This window comes from Theropithecus gelada, chromosome 8 (assembly GCF_003255815.1).
Source record: "Theropithecus gelada isolate Dixy chromosome 8, Tgel_1.0, whole genome shotgun sequence".
NCBI lineage: Eukaryota > Metazoa > Chordata > Mammalia > Primates > Cercopithecidae > Theropithecus > Theropithecus gelada.
This window is the reverse complement of record NC_037676.1, coordinates 3,409,740-3,430,398: the sequence shown is the minus strand read 5'-3', so window position 1 is coordinate 3,430,398 and position 20,659 is coordinate 3,409,740. Positions and strand designations below refer to the sequence as shown.

The following is a 20,659-nucleotide window of genomic DNA, read 5'->3' as shown; positions in this document are numbered from 1 at the left end:
ATGTGTTTCTCATTATTTGGTCTGTTTTACAATGTGAGTTCCTGCTGGAGTTCACTGCTTTGGGGATTACAAGGTATTTCATCTCCTATAGGACAGGCCCTTCCCTGACACTTAACAATGGCAGTCTGTCTGAAGACAGGAAACCCTGAAGTGTTTTGCTAAATTTAAAGGCTCAGACAAATATTAAGGTTGGAGAGATTTTTCTTTTTTTTTTTTTTAAACCTAATCCTTTTATATAGCTAGTGTGTATATGTGTTATGGGGATTGGAAGAGTCCTAAAATGGGTGGTAGGAAGGATCCTGAGATAATTAATTCTCAGCTTAAAAACCATAATGCACAATGGAAAGAGAATGGGCTTTAGAACCAGAAGGTGGGATGTGAATCCTGCGGTTTTCCTACTTTGTAACAGCTTTACTTCCATCAGCTGCAAGATGAGGATTGTATAACCTGCTTTCTTAGGACTGGTGTGAAGACTAAATGAGATGCTGCATGAGAGCATCTGGCACACTGTAGGGCTTCATGAGTGCTACCTCTTTGAAAACACTTTTAAATTTTAGATTCAGGGAGTACATGTGCAGGTTTGTTATGTGGGTGTGTTGGGTGACACTGGGGTTCTACTGAATAGATTGGGTTTCTGTTAAACCCATCACCCAAATTGTCAACATGGTACCCAATAGGTATTTTTTCAATCCTTCCCCTTCTGCCTCCCTCTCCCCACTTGAAGTCCCTAGAGGGCTACCTCTTATTAAAACCTAACTCTGTAATGGTGAGGAGTTCAGCACTGCAAATTCAAATACAGGGGCGGTGGCCACGAGATGCCCAAATCCATGGGACACTTCTTTGTTGTTGTTGTTTGTTTGTTTGTTTGTTTGTTTGTTTTTGAGATGGGATCTCACTCTGAAACCCAGGCTGGAGTGCAGTAGCCTGATAATGGCTTAGTGCAGCCTCAACCTCCTGGGCTCAAGCCTCCTGGGTTCAGGTGATTCTCCCACCTCAGCCTCCTGAATAGCTGTGACTACAGGCACATGCCATAATGCCCAGCTAATTTTTGTATTTTTTGTAGAAATGGGGTTTCACCATGTTGCCCAGGCTGGCCTTGAACTCCTGGGCTCAAACCATCTGCTTGCCCTGGCATCCCAAAGTGCTAGGATACTGTGCTCGTCCGGGACAGATGTTTATATAATAGAAGTTTGCTCTGTGTTTAAGGATCATCTATAGAGGTGGCGGGGGCAAGGCACTTGGCCTTACTAGCCTCATTAAAGAAACGTTTCGGGAGCCCCCGCCGCCTAGCTGCAGGGCACTGGGTCATCTGGAATATAGAAATCATAATAATCCCCCTTGCATCAGAGGCTGACCTGAGGATCAAATGAGATAATGTCTGTGAAAGTACTTGGTAAACGTGAAGCACTGTCTAAATGTATTGCTGAGGGCCTGAGGTAGAGAGGACGTTTACTTTGGGCCATTCATGAGGTTCAAGTACAAACTCTCCATTGCGTGGCATTCAGCGCAGAGCAAACACACTCTATTTGGCTTTAGCATTGCATGAAAAGTCAACAGTGCCTTTTCAGTTGCTTTGCTTCCTCTCTTCTCCTTTCAAAACAAAGCCAGGCCCTCTAAGAGTTTCCTGCTGAGTTTATAAAGAGGTGCCGGCAAGTCCAGCCCCGGCTCCCAGGATATTTGAGGCTGGGGAAGAGTATGGCATCAAAACAAGGGGTGTCTGAGGACACCTACCCTTGGTTCTTCAACGGATTGGCCTTCTCTCAAGCCTGAAACCAGGGCTAAGTACCCCAGAAGCAACGCTTTCTTTCCCATGGAGGTAGTCACAGGAGAGGGACCATGAAAGAACTTGGACAAGGTCACTGCTAGATTGTGGAAGGTGTCACTGTGAGGATGATCAGAAGGGAGGAGTGGTGACTTGGGGCTGACCTCGGAAGCGTGGTCCAGCTGCCTGATGTGGATTGTACATTTCAGGCATGCTTTGAGAAGAGTCCTAAGTGATCCGAAGTCCCGTTCCATGAAATGAAATGTCCATCTCTTCACTTCTATTGCCATCTTCTTTTTTTTTTTTTTTTTTGAGACAGAATCTCATTCTGTCACCCAGGCTGGAATTGCATGATCATGGCTCCCTGCAGCCTCAAACTTTTGGACTTAAGCAATCCTCCCGCCTCAGCCTCCCAAAATGTGGGATTACAGGCATGAGTCACTGTGCTCAGCCTCTGTTCCCATTTTCTGTCTGACTTTCTCCTGACATTCTTCTTTTCTTCAGTCTCACGCGCCCATCCTGCAGATCCTAAATATTGCCTTTATGATGGGAGTCAGGGCTCTTCACTCTCTAGATGAAGCAACTTTCCTACCCAGGTCCCAAACGGACGCACTCCCTGTCTGCCTTTACTCTTTTAGCTCTCCTGCTTCCTCTGGAAGTCCCCCTTTCTTCTATCTTCCCATTGACACCCTCTCCATCCTTCAGGACCCTTTGTGTGTGCCTCCCCATGAAGCCTTTTGTGACTATTCGATACCCAGCCCTTTCTCCCCGCTCTCATATGCTACCTATTTTTTATGTTTTTTATATTGCTCTTTGGCCCTTCATGATTTTCTGTTTCATATTCACTCATTAACAGTTGAGTGTCTTTGTGCTAGGCATTGCATTTGGTACTGGGGACCCAGTGGTAAACCAAACAAACAGGGCCTCTCTTCAGAAATAATTTATCATTTAGGGCCGAGAGTAGTGGCTCATGACTGTAATCCCAACACTTCAGGAGGCTGAGGTAGGTGGATCACCTGAGGATCACAGGTTGAATTCGAGACCAGCCTGGTCAACATGGTAAAAACTGGTCTCTACTAAAAATACAAAAATTAGCCAGACACGGTGGCATGCGCCTATATTCCCAGCTACTCAGGAGGCTGAGGCTGGAGAGTCACTTGAACCAGGGAGGCAGAAGTTGTAGTGAGCCGAGATTGTGCCACTGCACTCCAGCCTAGGTGACAGAGTGAGACTCTGTCAAAAAAAAAAAAAAAAAAAAGTAATTTATCATTTAGTAGGCAGTTAAGAGACTTTTAAAAGAAAGAAAGGAAGAAAGAAGAAAAGACATAAAGAAGCACTATATACTACATCATAAAGAATGTGGATTTTATTCTGAAGGCAATAAAAGCCATTGCAGAAGTTTAATTTTTTTTTTTTAATTTAAAAATTGCTTAACAACCCAAATGCCTATCAATCAAAGAGTGGATAAAGAAATTGTGGTATATATATACCATGGAATACTACTCAGCCATAAAAAGAAATGCAATAATGACATTTGCAGCAACCTGGGTAGAATTGGAGACCATTATTCTAAATGAAGTAACTCAGGAATGGAGAACCAAACATCGTATGTTCTCACTCCTAAGTGGGAGCTAAACTATGAGGATGCAAAGACATGAGAATGATACAATGGTCTGGGCACGGTGGCTCACGCCTGTAATTCCAGCACTTTGGGAGGCCGAGGTGGGTGGATCACTTGTGGTCAGGAATATGAGACCAGCCTGGCAAAAATGGTGAAACCCTGTCTCTACTAAAAATACAAAAAATTGGCCAGGCGCAGTGGCTCACGCCTGTAATCCCAGCACTTTGGGAGGCCGAGGCAGGTGGATCACCTGAGGTCAGGAGTTTGAGACCAGCCTGGCCCAAGATGGTGAAACCCCATCTCAACTAAAAATACAAAAAATTAGCTGGGTGTGGTGGCTTGAGCTGTAATCTCTACTGCTTGAGAGGCTGAGACAGGAGAATTGCCTGAACCCAGGAGGTAGAGGTTGCAGTGAGCCAAGATGGTGCCTTTGCTCTCCATCCTGGGCAACAAAAGCGAAACTCCATCTCAAAAAAAAAAGAAAAAAAAAATTAGCTGGGCATGTTGGTGCATGCCTGTAATCTCAGCTACTTGGGAGGCCAAAGCAAGAATCGCTTGAACCCAGGAGGCAGAGATTGCAGTGAACCGAGATCACTCCACTGCACTCTGGCCTGGGTGACAGAATGAGTGAGTCTCCATCTCAACAACAGTAACAAAAAGAATGATACAGTGGGCTTTGGGGACTCCAGGGAATGGTTGGGAGGGAGGTGAGGGATAAAAGACTACACATCGGGTACAGTGTACACTGCTTGGGTGATGGGTGCACCAAAATCGTGGAAGTCACCACGAAAGACCTTATTCATGTAACCAAACACCACCTGTTCCCCAAAAACCTATTGAAATTTTAAAATTTTAATAAAGAAATAGAAAAAAGTGTTTAACAGCTTTATTGAGGTATAATTGACGAACAGTAAATTGCACATATTTGAAATATACAAGTTGGTAAGTTTTTTTTTTTTTTAATTGTTTGAGACAGGCTCTCATTCTGTCACTCAGACTGGAGTGCAGTGGTGCGATCTCGGCTCACTGCAACCTCCGCCTCCCCGGCTCAAGTGATTCTGCTGCCTCAGCTTCCTGAGTAGCTGGGATTATAGGCGCCCTCCACCACACCCGGCTAATTTTTTTATTTTTAGTAGAGACAGGGTTTCACCATTTGGGCCGGGCTGGTCTCGAACTCCTGACCTCAAATGATCCACCCGCCTCGGCCTCCCAAAGTGCTAGGATTACAGGCGTGAGCCACCACATCTGGCCACAATTTGGTAAGTTTTAACATCTGTATATACCCATAAAACCATCACCACAATATGGTGAACATATCCATCCACCAACAAAGAGTTCTTGTGCTCCCTTCTTCCTTCTCCCCAAGCAAGAATTGAACTCCAATGCTACTGATTAGTTCAACTTTTTCAGAATTTTGTATAAATCATCATACAGGGCTAGGCACAGTGGCTCATGCCTGTAATCCCAGCACTTAGGGAGTCAGGAGGTTTGCTTGAGCCCGGGAGTTCAAGACCAGCCTGGGCAACATAATGAGACCTTGTCTTTACAAAAAATAAAAAAATTAGCCAGGTGTGGTGGTACATGCCTGTGATCCCAACTACTCAGGAAACTGAGATGGGAGAATCAGCTGAGCCTGGGAGGTCAAGGTGGCAGTGAGCTGTGATGGTATCACTGCAATCCAGCCTGGGCAACAGAGCAGGACACTCTCAAAAATAAATAAATAAATAAATAAATAAATAAATAAATAATCATATACTATACTCTTTTTCACGTGGCTTTCATGCTCTTTACTATTGAAGAACATTCCATTGTATGATACACCAGTTTATTTATCCATTCATCTATCAATGGACCTTTGGGGTTGTTTCTACTTTTTGGTTATTATGAATAATGCTGCAATCTTTGCTAACAATATTGGTGTGGATATATGCTTTCATTTTTTTGGGGTAGACAACTGTGAGTGGAATTGCTCAGTCATGTGGTGAACAACCAGTTCTGTTGAACCTCAGAGCCACCGTACTGTTCATGTCAGCTCATTGCAGAACCACATCAATGAAGACCAAGATAGTAAAGAAGAAAAATTGTAGCTAACAGTTACTGCACATTTACTACAAGTCAAGCATTGCGCTATGAACTTTAAGTGCGTTATTCATTAACCCCTTCAATAATTCCTCTGAAATAGGTACCGTGAATATCCTCATTTAAAATGAGGAAGCTAAGGCTTTTCAAAGTTAAGTAGCTTGCTTAAGGTCTCTTAACAACTAGCGAAAAGGATAGAACTCAAACCTAAGTCTTTCTGACCTTACAGCTTGTGTTTCTATCCATGGTATAAATGAATGAGTCAATGTATGCTAAAGTCAAGACGCTTATCTTTTGTTTTGCTTTCTTTCAGCATGGACAGAAGCACATTAACCTAGTCACAGGTGCCAGGGAGGGGCATTCTGATTAGCTGAGATGTTGGTTTCATTTTGCTTTACTCTTAGTCTAAGAATCTAAGGAAAATATAATGTGCAAGGTACATTTGGCAATCATTTTATAGATTTTCTTAAAACTCCATAGGAATCCTTTATAAAGTTGTCTGATCTAAAATATATGACTGTATTTAAAATGTATTTGTTTGCTTGGTTTAGATGGTAGTTTTTTTTACAGGACCTCATCCATCAAAACACAATAAATGGGAATTGACTATAGAATCCTGAGAATTTGTAATATTTGGAAGCAGAATGACATAGCAGAGAGAACATGAGTTTGCAGGTAAAAGAGACTTGGATTGAATATTCGGTCTGATGTTTCACAATGGAAAAGCTATTGAAACCTCATTTTCTCTGAGGTAGAATGAAGATAGTAATGCCTATTTAAAGGGTGGTTCTAAGGATTAAAGAAGATGACAGACCTGTTACCCAGTGAAACATTAGATTCTTGGTGAGGGTCAGGTCCTAGTTCATTTTTCTAGTCCCCCACCCCTTGCCCCCCCCCCCCCCCCCTTTTTTTTTTAAGGGATCATACCTTTTTATCCTGGCTTAAAATCTAAATCCCTTCCTGCTAGGAGTTGGTGATCCTTCCCAAACTGTGTGCAAAATTTTGTATGTTTGTACATGTTCATTTGTGAGAAAATATCCCTGTGTATTAGTACCTTTTCAAACTGTTGTAAAGAACTACCTGATACTGGGTAGCTAATGAAGAAAAGAGGTTTAATCGACTCGCAGTTCCACATGGCTGGGGTGGCCTCGGGAAACTTACAATTTTGGCAGAAGGAGAAGGGGAAGCGAGGCACGTGGCAAGATGCAGGGGAAGTGCCACACTTGTAAACCATCAGATCTCGTGAGAACTCACTTACTATCACGAGAACAGCATGGGGGAAACCACCTCCATGATCCAATCACCTCCCACGAGGCCCCTCCCCATGGGGATTACAATTCGAGATGAGATTTGGGTGGGGACACAGAGCCAAATCATATCACCCTGGCTTTCATCAGATTTCAAAGAAATCCGTGATTCAAAGGCAATTTAGAACCACTGGGAGATTGTTCTTCATTCATTCAACAGTATTTACTGAATATCCACTATGAGTCAAGCATTTGGCTCAGATAAACTGTGTCCCTGACTTTCAGGAAGATACAGCCTAGAGTGGTGAATAAAAGTATGACCTGTTTTGTGAATCTGTGTGTTATCACGCTATTATTAGGTTAGTGCAAAAATAATTGCAGCTTTTGCCATTGGAAGTAATTATTTTTGCACCAACTTCATGCTTACATGTATGGAGATGACACATCAGAGAAAAGGAGAGTACATGAAACAAAAAGCAGAGGAGTGCAGGCCGTAGAGTGGACATGAAAAAGAGACCCTGTGAGCAAGGAACAGGCATCAAGAAAATAAACCTTCCTGACTTTGACTTACAGCCAACTGCTGTATTAAGGTGTAGGACTGTGTAGGTTCTGCCCCACAGAAGCGCCGGACAAGGGGTAAGTGGAGAGGGTTGGGGTGGGGAGGTGATGAGATGCAGCTTGAGCTCCCCTTTCCAAGCTGGGGGCCCTCAGGACTCTGCCTACCTGGAGAGAGCAACTTTTTCTAATATGCTCCAAGGTGCCATAAGAGGCTGCCAGCCCAGCGTATTGCTGCTACATAGAGAGTCAGATTTTCCTTTAGGAGCTGAGCTGTTAAACTTGAAAGTAGATCAGCTCTAGTCCTGAAAAGGAAAACAAAAGTGGGTTCTTTGGCTCTTTGCTCAATTGATCCCTTAAAGGACGAGGTCAAGATAACTAACAGTTGGGTCACTATGTCAACAGTGTTTGGAGAACAAAGCAGGTGTCTTTCAGCCTCGCGCCTTTCCAGGCAGCTAGTAAGGTGAGTTGGAAAAATCCTAAAGCAGGAGAGGAATTTGGGTTTCTTGTGGCTCAGTCCCCTCCTTTTATAGATGAAGAAACCGGGACCCGGGGGATCATTTCACAGCCTCTTCTTAAGCACGCAGCTGGAGAGTGGATGGTAAAGGCAGGAGGCCCTGAAGGATTCATTGTGCTCACTATGAGCACTTGACAATGGGAAGGGGCCCCTCTGTGGTGACACTGGGGACACCGCCTCTCCTGGCCCTGTCCACGGTGACTGGCTCCACCCACCTGGCATATCTCGGGGCCAGCGCCTGTGCCTATTTATTCTTTCGAGTCTTGCACTTTGCTCTTTTATTTTTACTGGCCCTGCACTTGTGTTTGCTCTTGGTGCTCTCTTCATACATATTGCAGGAGGCCCCATGTTTAACTTGAGCTCAGGACTAAATATAACCACTGCTATCGCCAGAGGCATCCATGCATGTCAGCCCTTTTTCAGTGTTTGCTGCACCCTGGGTCGCAGGAACAGGGCAGGCCCCAGCACTCCTTTCATAGGAATTCACTTTTAAATGGAAACTATCACCAAAAGCAGGAGTGACCCGGGCCAGGAAGAAATCAGTTCTTATCACAAGCTGCACTCATGCTTTGTCCCTGGTGTGCAAAAGCCTGGTCTCCACATCTCCAAACCTCTCTTCTCCGTTTAATGGGATGACTCCATCCCCATCCTGCTGACTCCATCCCCATCCTGGGGGCTGTTTGAAAGGAACTGCAAAGTATCTGCAGCTTTGACACATGCTTTTGTCCTCTGGGGCCTTTCAAAGCCTTTAGGCCATGCCACAGACCTGCAGACCATGGTTCTTGGACATTGTTCCCACACTGCACATTGCACCAGGACAAGCTTCCACCTCACCTCCTCCAGGAAGCTCTCCCCCACACTCCTGTCAACACTGCCCTTGCCTGTCTCAGTAATCGTGGTGATTAAAAGTTGCCTGCGTGGTTCATAAATTATGGTGTGGTTTTCATCTTGTCAAAATGAGAGCAAAAGTCCTTCATTACCTGAACTAGTGTCTTCTACTCACCAATCCCTGATCCCTTTTCTCAGTGCTAAGAAAACAGGTGCTTGCCAATATCTCACTCTCTTGAGAACATGGAATAAGATTCAAGCTTGCATTTCCTGCTTCTCTAAATACGGTAGGATCTGCTGTGACCTCCGCTGCAGGCTGGGGAATGCCCGGCCAGAAGAGGGGCTTGGAAGGGCAGCTAGAGCTCCTAGAGAGAAAAGAGGGCCCCCGCCCAGCCAGCTGAATCAACCCAGGATAATGAGACAGCAGAATTCGAAACCACATTGTTCTTGCAGCTTCCACTGCGTCTGAAATCAGATCCTTTACAATTTCTTCAAGATCTACAAGTTCAGAGACTCACTCCTTTGACATCATTTTCTGAATCAATCCCTTTTTCTCTCCATCCCTTCCTTCTAGCAATTGTGATCACCTGCTGTGGACAAAGTTCAAGGTTAACAAGAAGTCTAAGATGTACTCCTTGTACTTCTAGAGCATGCTACCTAGGACAAAAGACTTCTTTAAAGTTATGTTGAAAGGAAGAAGAAAGGACCCTTGGATAAGTCGACTGGCCTGCTGTTGGAAGCCATCAGCAGCAGGGGTTGTTTCGGGCACAAATTCAGGGAGAGTGGGTGATGACAGAGTAAGGAGATGTACGGAGGAAAGAGGAAGGGTTTATTTATGTGTTCATTTGTGAGCTTGTTTCAACCCTGGGGAAAAAAGCAAGTGGTGAAGGTGGAGATTGAAAATACCAGAAAAGGCAGAAAGGAAGAGTACCCAAGACTCCATTGGAGAAAGAGACAATGCAGCGTGGCAGGGACATGGGGCCACGCCTTGGATGCTTCTCCATGAGGACAGGTCGTGATTGTTCCATCAGCCTCCAGATAGACAGCTAGCAGTTTTCTATATGGCTGCCTGGCCGCTCAGCCTGTTCTTCAAAAGGTCTTCTTAGGTCGCATGTTGGCTGTAGGTGAGGACTGGGAATACTTCTTGTTCTTTGCCTTTGATCCTGTGTGTACAGGGTCACCCTCATGCCATCGGGACTTTGACTGAGGACACAGTGTCTGCCGCCATTCACGGAAAGAACTATTCTGGTCAGGGTACATCTGAAACTGGCTGCAGTTTGCTTGTGGGGGTGGGTGGGGTAGAGGCATCAGAATTTGAGAGTCTCTCTGGCTTCGACCTGTCTGCTCCGGACAGTTAACCTCAAGGGGCCCCAGGAGGGTATCTTCCTGGTGCCATTGAGAACACAGAGCATGAGCAGCCCCCATCTTCAAGGAAGTGGAGCTGGCTGTGAGCTCAAGGTAGGGCCTTCTGATTTTCGGTGATTTGTTGTTAGAACCGGAATTTCAGGGTTTTTGCGGCCTGGGGTCTATCCAGGCAGGGGTTAGAAAACTGGAATGACTAGATCATTAAGTGGTGTTGAGTGTGGCCATGCCAGAGTGTGAAAGCTTTAGCAGGAACACAGAGCAGGATCTTATCTCCACGGCCTCAGTTAGACACATGATATTGCATTAGACATAAGCTCAAAGCTCACATCTCCCTTGGAAATACATAGTAATATCTATAAACAATGAGTTGAGATTAATAAAATATTCTCGGCTTGTGTTTTAAATCAGATTGGAAGTCCAGTTCATTTCGATAACTAATATATGCTTTTAGCTATTCCACAATCCATGCAAAATAAGATAGTGTGTTGTGTGTATAGCCCAGGACCTGGTGGACACTCAGAAATGCTGGTTACTTTCCTTAGTCTCGTCCCACCTGTTCCCCATAGAAGGAAGTCTGCACCCCATACATTTGAAGCCCTGCACAATTTTTTCCCTTTCTTGTGTTCAATCATATGTAAGCACTAATTATGTGCCAGGCCAGGGAACACAATAGACAAAGTCCTTGCCCTCATAGAATTTATTTATTTATTTCTTAGAGACAGGGTCTTGCTCTGTTGCCCAGGCTAGAGTGTAGTGGTACAATCATTGCTTACTCCAGCCTCCAACTCCTGGGCTCAGGCAATCCTCCCACCTCTGCCTCCCAAGTAGCTGGGGTTACAGGCATTCACCGTCATGTCCAACTCGTCATATAATTTAGATTATGGTAGGAGAGAAAGTCAAGAAACAAAGCACAGTGTACCATGCCAGGTAATGAAAAGTTCTAAGAAAAAAGTGCAGCAGGGTCAGAGAATTAAGCATCCACCTTAACATCTTTATTTCACACTTAGTCACCAAAGGAGCCCTCTGCTAGAGCCAGGCTCACATCCAGCCTCAGATAGTACAGAGTCTCTTGAAGGTCAAAGTGTATGCAATTCAACTATTTATTTCACCAGAAAAGCCCTCCAAGTCCCCTAACTCAGGGATCCCCCAGCCCCAGGCCATGGACTGGTACTGGTTCATGGCCTATTAGGAAGTGGGTCGCAGGGCAGGAGGTGAGCAGCAGGCAGAAGCTTCATCTGTGTTGATACCCGCTTCCCATCACTCGCATTATTGCCTGAGCTCTGCCTCCTGTCAGATCAGCAGCAGCATTCGATTCTCATAGGAGCCTGAGCCTTATTGTGAACTGTACATGCGAGGGATCTAGGCTACACGCTGCTTATGAAAATCTAATGCCTGATGATCTGAGGTGGAGCAGTTTCATCCCCAAACCATCCCCTGCCCCTAAGTCTGTGGAAAAGTGAAACAAATCCCCGAGACCACTGCCCCAACCCTTATTTTGCACATTTATTGTTGTGTTGCTTTTGATTAAGATTCCAGTGCTTCTTGTATCTTACTCTTTCCAGTTGGGTTCAATTTTCTTCTTTAGAAAATATACTCTTTTTCACAGAGGGGCTGTGAATAGTATATTATCTTAGTCTTAATTTGTATATATACGCATATATATAGAGAGAGATGGAGCCTTTCTCTGTTGCCCAGGCTGGAGTGCAGTAGCACAATCTTGGCTCACTGCAACCTGCGCCTCCTGGGTTCAAGCGATTCTCATGCCTCAGCCTCCCGAGTAGCTGGGATTACAGGCACCCACCACCATGCCCAGCTAATTTTTGTATTTTTAGTAGAGACGGGTTTCACCATTTTGGCCAGGCTGGTCTCGAACTCCTGACCTCAAGTGATCCACCCACCTTGCCTCCCAAAATGCTGGGATTACAGGTGTGAGCCACCACACCCAGCCTTAATCTGAATATATTTTTGTTTCATCTCTACACTTATTTAATAGTTTAGCCCTCTATAGTTTCTAGATTAAAATTACTTTCCACTAGCAGTTGGAAATATTATTCCACCATCATCTGGTATCCGTTGCTGCCATTGAGAAACCTTTTGTCAGGCAAATTGTTATGCTTTGGGTAATCTTTTTCTCTCATTGCTTCCTTCTCTCTTCCCTTCTGTTTTTTTTCCTCTCTCTCTCTCCCTTTTTCCCTTGTCTGTTTTTAAGGTTTTTTAAATTGCGTGTGTGTGTGTGTGTGTGTGTGTGTGTGTGTTCAGTAGCTTCACTATAAGGCTTCTTGGAATAGATTTGGTTTCCTCTGTCCTGCCTGGGACTAACATCTTCAAGTATGAATTCTTATTCATTTTCTCAAAGCTCAAATCCAGTGAATGTTGACTCTTCATCTTCCGTTTCTCTTAACATGCTGTAATATTTTCTATCTCTTTATCTCTCTGGCTGCAGAGGGTAATTAATCTGTGCATATATTTTACAATCACAGATGACAATGATCTATTTTGCAATTCCCATATTTGCTACTCAGTTTTGCTGATCTGCAGTTACGCTGTGCCCTGCATTTTAATCTCAGTGATGAGATTTATTCATTAATATTCTTTTTTAAAATTTTTTTTTTCTACTTTCCTAGTGCCTTGTTCTCTTCTTGGGGTTTTGTTTTTTTTAGATATGTATTTAATCATTTCAAGCGTTTTTCTTTCATATTCTCTTTCTAATTGCCATTCTGTTCTATCAAGTCTAATTCTCCTGTTTATTTTGTCTGCTCATTCTTGGTGAATGAATGGTGAATTGTTGCCTTATGTATTTTGTAATTTTCAATTTGTGCTCTAATATACATTGTGTGTGTGTAAAAATTTCTTGTGGCATGGGTGGTGAGAATATCCTTCTAATGTTATTATCTCTATTTCTGCCAGGGACTCTATGGGTATCACTTAACTAAGACCTGTTTTTTTTTTTGTTTGTTTGTTTGTTTGTTGTTGTTTTTTTGAGACAGGGTTTTGCTCTGTCACCCAGAATGGAGTGCAGTGGTGCAATCTTGGCTCACTGCAACCTCCACCTGCCAGGTTCAAGCTGGAATCAGGGTTTCACCATGTTGGCCAGTCTAGTCTCGAACTCCTGGGACCTCAAGTGATCAACCCGCTTTGGCCTCTCAAAAAGTGCTGGGATTACAGGCATGAGCCACCACGCCCAGCCCTAAGACCTGTTTCGTTTGTTTGTTTGTTTGTTTTCTTATGTTAGTTCCTGAACTTACAGGTTCCTAGGCCAAATAAATAAATTTGAATCCTTCATCCATGCAAGGTATAGGCCTAGAGTTCCCATTTTTCAAGAGAGACCTTATTTCTCCACCCAGAAACAGAAAAAACTTTCTTGTAATACCTTGGTACTGATGGGTAGATTTTTCCAGTTGATCTTATAACCAAGGAGGCAGCTCTAGCAGGGTTCCAGCTTAATGCAGGAATTTCAGTTGCCAGCTCCATGGTTTTATCAGGCTCAAAGCCCTGCTGAGGTTAACATGTAGTCTCAATGTTGGCTTTAAGACGCGATGCTACATAGATCCCTAGTGTGGTCCCTGAACCAGCAGCCACAGAAGCAGCATGTTGTGGGCTGTCAGAAATACAGACTCTTAGTCCCCACTGCAGAATCAGAATTTTTATCTTAGCAAGATTCACAGATGATTCCTGTGTACCTTACAGTTTGAGAAGCACCACCCCAGGCCACATGTTTTATAATGCTCATTCTTTCATCCTCTCCCCTACAGAAGTTATCATGTCACTCATGTTTTTTCCGGGCTCTTTCTTTTAAACTTCTCTCTGCATTTTTGGAAACAGAGATGTAATTTTCTTTCTTGAGAGCTCATCTGTGCATTTAAAAACATTTTTGTTGAAACCTTCTTAGTTGATCATATTGCCAGGCCTGGAAATCCAATCCTACTCATTCTTCAAAGTTAAACTTCAAGCTTTCAGCAGTTTCCTATGCCAGCCCCTACCTTTGTGCTTTGTAGATACAGACACTCAATAAACTATTTGTAGCTTTTGCATTCAAATGATAGATTAGAAAAATGTTCTTTATAGTGAAGTGGTATCGTTTTTGCTTAGTTCTGCCCCTTCTATGGTATTCTCTTTTTTAACAAAATATCCTCTGTGTCCCACTATATACTTTTTACAAAGCTAGCTCTGTCTCAAGCCAAGGCCTCCTCTCTGGCGCCGTGGAATTTTTGTAGTGAGAGAGGAAAAATCTGTTGTGCTCTCACAGTCATAGACACGGAACAACACAGCAGGGCCACTGGGCACCGTGGAATTTCTGTAGTGAGAGAGGAAAAACCTGTTGTGCTCTCACAGTCATAGACACGGAACAACAGAGCAGGGCCAGGTTATCAGTGGCCTCTTCTTCCAGAGTTCCTGTGGGACACTTGGTTATCTCAGCCTGTTCCCAGTTAGCCTACACGTGGCGGTCTGCCTAGTAAAAGCTGCAGAGAAAGCAGCTCTGTCCAGATTCATTTGATTAACTATACAGGCACATTAACTGTACACTTGCTCATTGCATTGCAGTATCCTGAACCTCAGGGGCACTTGAAGGGGAAGAGGAAGTAGCTCCTGCCTCTAGGGTGCTTATAATCATATGGTAGTGAGACACCCACATCCAAAAGGATGAGAAGAAAAATCCCAAGACGTTAGAGACACAAGTGCCTCATAGGGAGGTAGAAACTGTGTACAAAGTACTGAGAGAACATCAAGTAAAGAGAAGCAACTCCATTGGGTGGGACAGAGCAACATCATCCCTTGTTTCCTTAAATTGCCAGTAAATATTTATCCCCTGCTTGCTACTGCTTGGGGCCGAACCATTCTCCTTTGTTTTAGAGAGAAGGAAAGAACCCGTCTGCTCTCCCCTGCCTGGGAAATTCATCACACCAACAGCAGAGATCTTGGCTTTTTACACTATTTTGGGAGCTCTACTTGGCATAAAATAATACATTCCCTGCTTGGGGCTAGGAGGGATTGCTGCTTTTCTCCCACCTCCTGTACAGTACATCTGGCCAACAGTCCCGATCATTGTTTGCAAAGCTTCTATTCGAACATGTATATTGTTTTATGAATGGCAAAAGAGGAAGCCAACAATAATCTTAGGTCTTCATCTGCTTCTTTCATCTGAAGGGCGGGATGATTCTATGAAGCTGCCCTCCAGCCAGTGTCCCATGCTCTCTGTTTCCTGGGAAGCCAAGATCATCAAGATTATTGTCTTCTTTTGCTCACGGCACACCCACCCCTGGAGTCCCGAACCGCATTCCTTTCTAAATCCTACCATTCTTAAATGCTCTCTTTCCCTGGTGACTTTGTATCTGAATGGATTATTTGAAACTTCAGTGGTGCCTTATAGTGTTAGGAATTGTTTTTATGTCTTTCTGACTTATCTCCCCAAATATATTTTAAGCTATTCGAAGGCAGAAGATTCATAGCATGTGGCACAATGGCAGGCAAGTTCTCAAAGATCTCAAGAAAGTCTGTTGAGCCCAAATTCATAGCACTGTTGGTTATCATATATAAGGTAACTCACCTGCTCTGATGAAGCCCTTCCATATGATGCCCAGGTTGTTGTAGAAGTCATTTTACTAAAGAATGTCTAAGGACATAGGAATGTCTTGTTCGTAAAGGTCAGAGGAATAAGCCAGACTTTCCACTGTTGGGGGAGGTGAAATGCCACACAAGTGCTTACCTGAACCCAGTACCTCCATTCTCCCTCCACTGACAGTTTACTTCCTATCATCTTCTCTGCCATATAGAATCATCGAATGTCCCATACAACTTTCTGATGTTATGTACAGACATACCTTGGAGATATTGCAGGTTCAGTTCCAGACCACTGCAATAAAGCAAGTATAGGCTGGGCACAGTGGCTCACACGTGTAATCCCAGCACTCTGGGAGGCTGAGGTGGGCAGATCATTTAAGGTCAGGAGTTCGAGGCCAACCTGACCAAAATGGTGAAACCCTATCTCTACTAAAAATACAAAAATCAGCCGGGCACGGTGGTGGGCGCCTCTAATCCCAGTTACTTGGGATGCTAAGGCAGGAGAATCCCTTGAACCTGGGAAGCAGAGGTTGCAATGAGCCAAGATGATGCCACTGCACTCCAGTCTGAGTGACAGAGTGAGACTCCATCTAAAAATAAAAAATAAAAATAAATAAATAAAGCAAGTATTGCAATAAAGCAAATCGCCTGAATATTTTGGTTTCCTAGTGCACATAAAAGTTATCTTTGGGAGGCCAAGGCGGGCAGATCACAAGGTCAGGAGATCGAGACCATCCTGGCTAACAAGGTGAAACCCCATTTCTACTAAAAATACAAAAAATTAGCCAGGCGTGGTGGCAGGACCTGTAGTCCCAGCTACTTGGGAGGTTGAGGCAGGAGAATGCCGTGAACCCAGGAGGCGGAACTTGCAGTGAGCTGAGATCGCGCCACTGCACTCTAGCCTGTAAGACAGAGTGAGACTTTGTCTCAAAAAAAAAAAAAGTTATCTTTATACTAAAGTCTATTAAGTGTTCAATAGCACTCATCTAAAAAAAGATGTACTTATCATCTTAATTTAAAAATACTTCAGGCTGGGTGTGGTGGCTCATGCCTGTAATCCCAGCACTTCCGGAGGCCAAGGCGGGTGGGTCGCTTGAGGTCAGGAGTTCGAGACCAGCCTGACCAACATGGTGAAACCCCGTGTCTACTAAAAATATAAAAATTAGTAGGGTGTGGTGGCGGGTGCCTGTAATCCCAGCTTCTCAGGAACCTCAGGCGAGAGAATTGCTTGAACCTGTGAGGCAGAAGTTGCAGTAAGCTGAGATTATGCCACTGCACTCTAGCCTGGGTGACAGAGTGAGACTCCGTCTCAAAAAATAAATAAATAAAAATAAAAATACTTTATTGCTAAAAAATTGCTAACAATTATCCAAGCCTTTAGCAAGTCATAATCTTTTTGCTGGTGAAGAGTCTTGCCTCAATGTTGATGGCTGCTAACTTAGCAAGGTGGTGGTTGCTAAAGATTAGAGTGGCTGTGGCTATTTATGAAAATAAGACAATAGTGATATTTGCTGCATTGATTGACTCTTGCTTTCACAAAAGATTTCTCTGTAGCTTGTGATGCTGTTTAATAGCATTTTACCCATGGTAGAACCTCTTTCGAAATTAGAGTCAATCCTCTCAAATCCTGCCGCTGCTGTGTCAGCTAGGCTTAGGTAATATTCTAAATCCTTCATTGTTGTTTCAGGAATGTTCACGGCATCTTCAACAGGAGTAGATTCCATTTCAATAAACCACTTTCATCGCTCATCCATAAGAAGCAACTCCTCATTTGTTGAAGTTTTATCATGAGATTGCAGCACTTCAGTTATATCTTCAGGCTCCACTTCCAATTCGAGTTCTCTTGCTATTCCCACCACCTCTGCATTGACTTCCTCCACCAAAGTCCTGACCCTCTCAAAGTCATTCATGATGGCTGGAATCAACTTCTTCCAAATCCCCATTAATGTGTCTATTTTGGATGCATGCCTATAGGCCCAGCTACTTGGGGAACTGAGATGGGATTCTTTGAGGCCAGGAGTCAGGAGTTCGAGGCTGTAGTGAGCTATGATTGTGTCACTTCACTGCAGCCTGGTGACAGAGTGATACCCTGTCTCCAAAAATATTTATTAAAAAAACAAAAAATTAAAAATGTTTTTTGGCCTCCTCCCATGACACACAAGACCACATAATGGCATCTTAAATGGCAAATCTTTTCCAGAAGGTTCTTAATTTACTTAGCCCAGCTCTATCACAGGAATCAGTATCTACGGCAGCTACAGCCTTACAAAATGTATCTCTTAAATAAAACTTGAAATCTGAAATTACTCCTTGATTCATGGGCTGCAGCATGGATACTGTGTTAGCAGGCATGAAACGGCGTTAATCTCCCGTGCATCTCCGTCACTGCTCCCGGGTCACTAGGTGTATTGTCAATGAGCAGTCCGATTTTGGAAGAAAACTTTTTTTTTGGAGCAATGGTTCTCAATAATGGGCTTGAAATATTCAGTAAACCATGCTGTAAACAGATGTGCTATCTTCTGGGTTTCTTTGTTCTCTTTATAGAGCACAGGCAGAGTAGGTTTAGTGTAGTTCTTAAGGACCCTAGCATTTTAAGAATGGTCAATGAGCATTGGCTTCAACTAAAATTTACCCGCTGGATTAGCCCCTCATAAAAGAGTCAGCCCCTCCTATGAAGCCAGGCATTGATGTCTCCTCTCTAGCTATGGAAGTTCTAGATGGCATCTTCTTCCAGTGAAAAGCTATGTCTTCTACATCAAAAACCAGTTGTTGACTGTAGCAACCTTCATCAATTATGTTAGCTAGATCTTCTGGATAACTCTCTGTAACTTCTATATCGACACTTGCTGCTTCCTCTTACACTTCTGTATTATGGAGATGGCTTATTTTCTTAAACTTCATGAACTACCCCCCGTAGCTTCCAACTTTTCTTCTGTAGCTCCCTGACCTTTCTCAGCCTTCACAGAATTGAGGAGAGTTAGGGTCTTGCTGTGGGTTAGGTTTTGGCTTAAGAGAATGTTGTAGTTGGTTTCATCTTCTAACCAGACCACTAAAAATTTCTCCATATCAGCAATAAGGCTCTTTCACTTTCTTATCATTCATGCGTTCCCTGGAGTAGCACTTTCAATTTTCTTCAGGAACCTTGCCTTTGCATTCACAGCTTGGCTAACTGGAGCAAGAGGCCTAGCTTTAGGCCTATGTCAGCTTTCAACATGGCTTCCTCACTAAGCTTAATCATTCCTATCTTTTGATTTAAAGTGAGAGATGTGTGACTCTTCCTTTCACATGAACACTTAGAAACCATTGTAATATTATTAATTGGCCTAATTTCAATATCGTTATTGAAGTTGTTAACAATAACAATTTTGTTAATTGGCCTAATTTCAATATCGTTATGTCCCAGGGAATAGGGAGGACTGAGGAGAGGGAGGGAGACTGGGGGATGGCTGGTCAGTGGAACAATCAGAACATACACAACATTTATCAATTAAGTAACCGTCAAATTACTAACAACCAAAGGCAAAAAGAAAATCTTGAAAGCAGCTAAAGAAAACAAAGTTTACAATAGAGAGCAACAATGTCAGTTATCACTGATTTCTGTGCAGAAACAGACAGAAGAAGACAGTGGAGTAACATCTTTAAAGTATAAAAGAAAAATACTCTCAACCCGGAATATCTATATCCAGTAAAAACATTCTTCAAGAATGAAAGTGAAATGAAGACATTTTTCAGATACACAAAATCTAAGATAATTAATTACTGGCAGAACTAAACTCTGAGAAATACTACGATGTAAGTTCTTTAGAATAACGGAAAAGTTATCACATAACATCTTAACCCATTGAGGCTGGTACAGCAAAATAACATAAACTGGGTAGCTTGTAAACAGAAATTTATTTCTTAAAATTCTGGGGACTGGGAAGCTAAAAGTGTCAGCAGATTTGGTGTGTGGCGAGGGCCCACTTTCTGCTTGACAGATGATGTCTTCTTGTTATATCTTCACATGGTGAAAGAGGCAACTGAGCTTCCTCGGGCCTCTTTTATAAAGGCACTAATCCTATTTATGAGGGTCACATCCTCATGGCCTAATCACCTCCCAAAGGTCCCACTTCCTAATTCCATCACCTTAGGGTTTTTTCAACATATGAATCTTAGGGAGACACAAACATTCAGACCATAGTACATAGCAACTTGGAATTTCAAGGCGGAATGAAGAGCATAAGAAATGTTAAGTATTTGGGTGAACATGAAAAGACTGTTCCCCTTTAATTTCTTTGAAATACACATAACTATTTAAAGCAAAAATTAAGACATTGTTTCTAATATATGTAGATGTATATGGATATTGGTAAAATGTATCTAGATACATGAAAACTATATCAAAAAGAATAAAGGGACCTGTACAAGTGCAAGATTTATATATTTCATGTAAAGTGGTGCAAAAGTAGCCCTAAGTAAATAAGAAAGTTAAGGGTGTATATATTAATCCCTAGAATAATCACTAAAATCTAATGCAAATAGTCATAAATAAGCCAATGGATGCATTAAAATAAAATTCTAAAATCTACAGTTAACCCAAAAAAATGTAAGAAAGGAGGAACAGAGGAATAAAACACAGATAAGACCAACAGAAAACAAATAGAAAATAGTAGGCTTAAATCCAACCATAACAATAATTATATTAAATATTTATAGACTATGCATTCCAATTAAAAGGCAGAGATGGTCTTAATGGATAAAAAAGGTAGACCTAAATGAACACTGCCTATAAGAGTTACACTGTAAATATAAAAACAGTAGACTGAAAGTAAAGGTAAAGTAAAAGGATAGAATAGAAAAAGAAAGATACACTATACAAACAATAAACATGAGAAGACTGGGTGGCAATAATATCAGATGCAGTTGACTTTGAAACTAAAATTATTACCAGAGATAAGGAGGGACATTTCATAATGATAAAAGTATCAACTTATCAGAAAGACATAACAGTTATGTATGTGTATGGACCAAATAACAGAGCTTCCCAATATAAGCGTACCTTGTTTTATTGCGCTTTGTGGATACTGAATTTTTTACAAAATGAAAGTTTGTGGCAACCCTGCATCAAACAAGACTATCATCACCAT

At 42.8% G+C, this 20,659-nt stretch overlaps 1 protein-coding gene across 1 annotated transcript in view; it reads left to right on the top strand.

Moving 5' to 3' along the window:
- Positions 1-5,551, top strand: part of ERI1 (exoribonuclease 1) — a 94,635-nt gene extending 89,084 nt beyond the window's left edge. Inside the window, exon 8 of the mRNA XM_025395044.1 lies at positions 5,334-5,551. The gene's annotated coding sequence lies outside the window, so the exon portion shown is untranslated. The remainder of the gene's footprint in view (positions 1-5,333) is intronic.
- Positions 5,552-20,659: the final 15,108 nt, after the last annotated feature.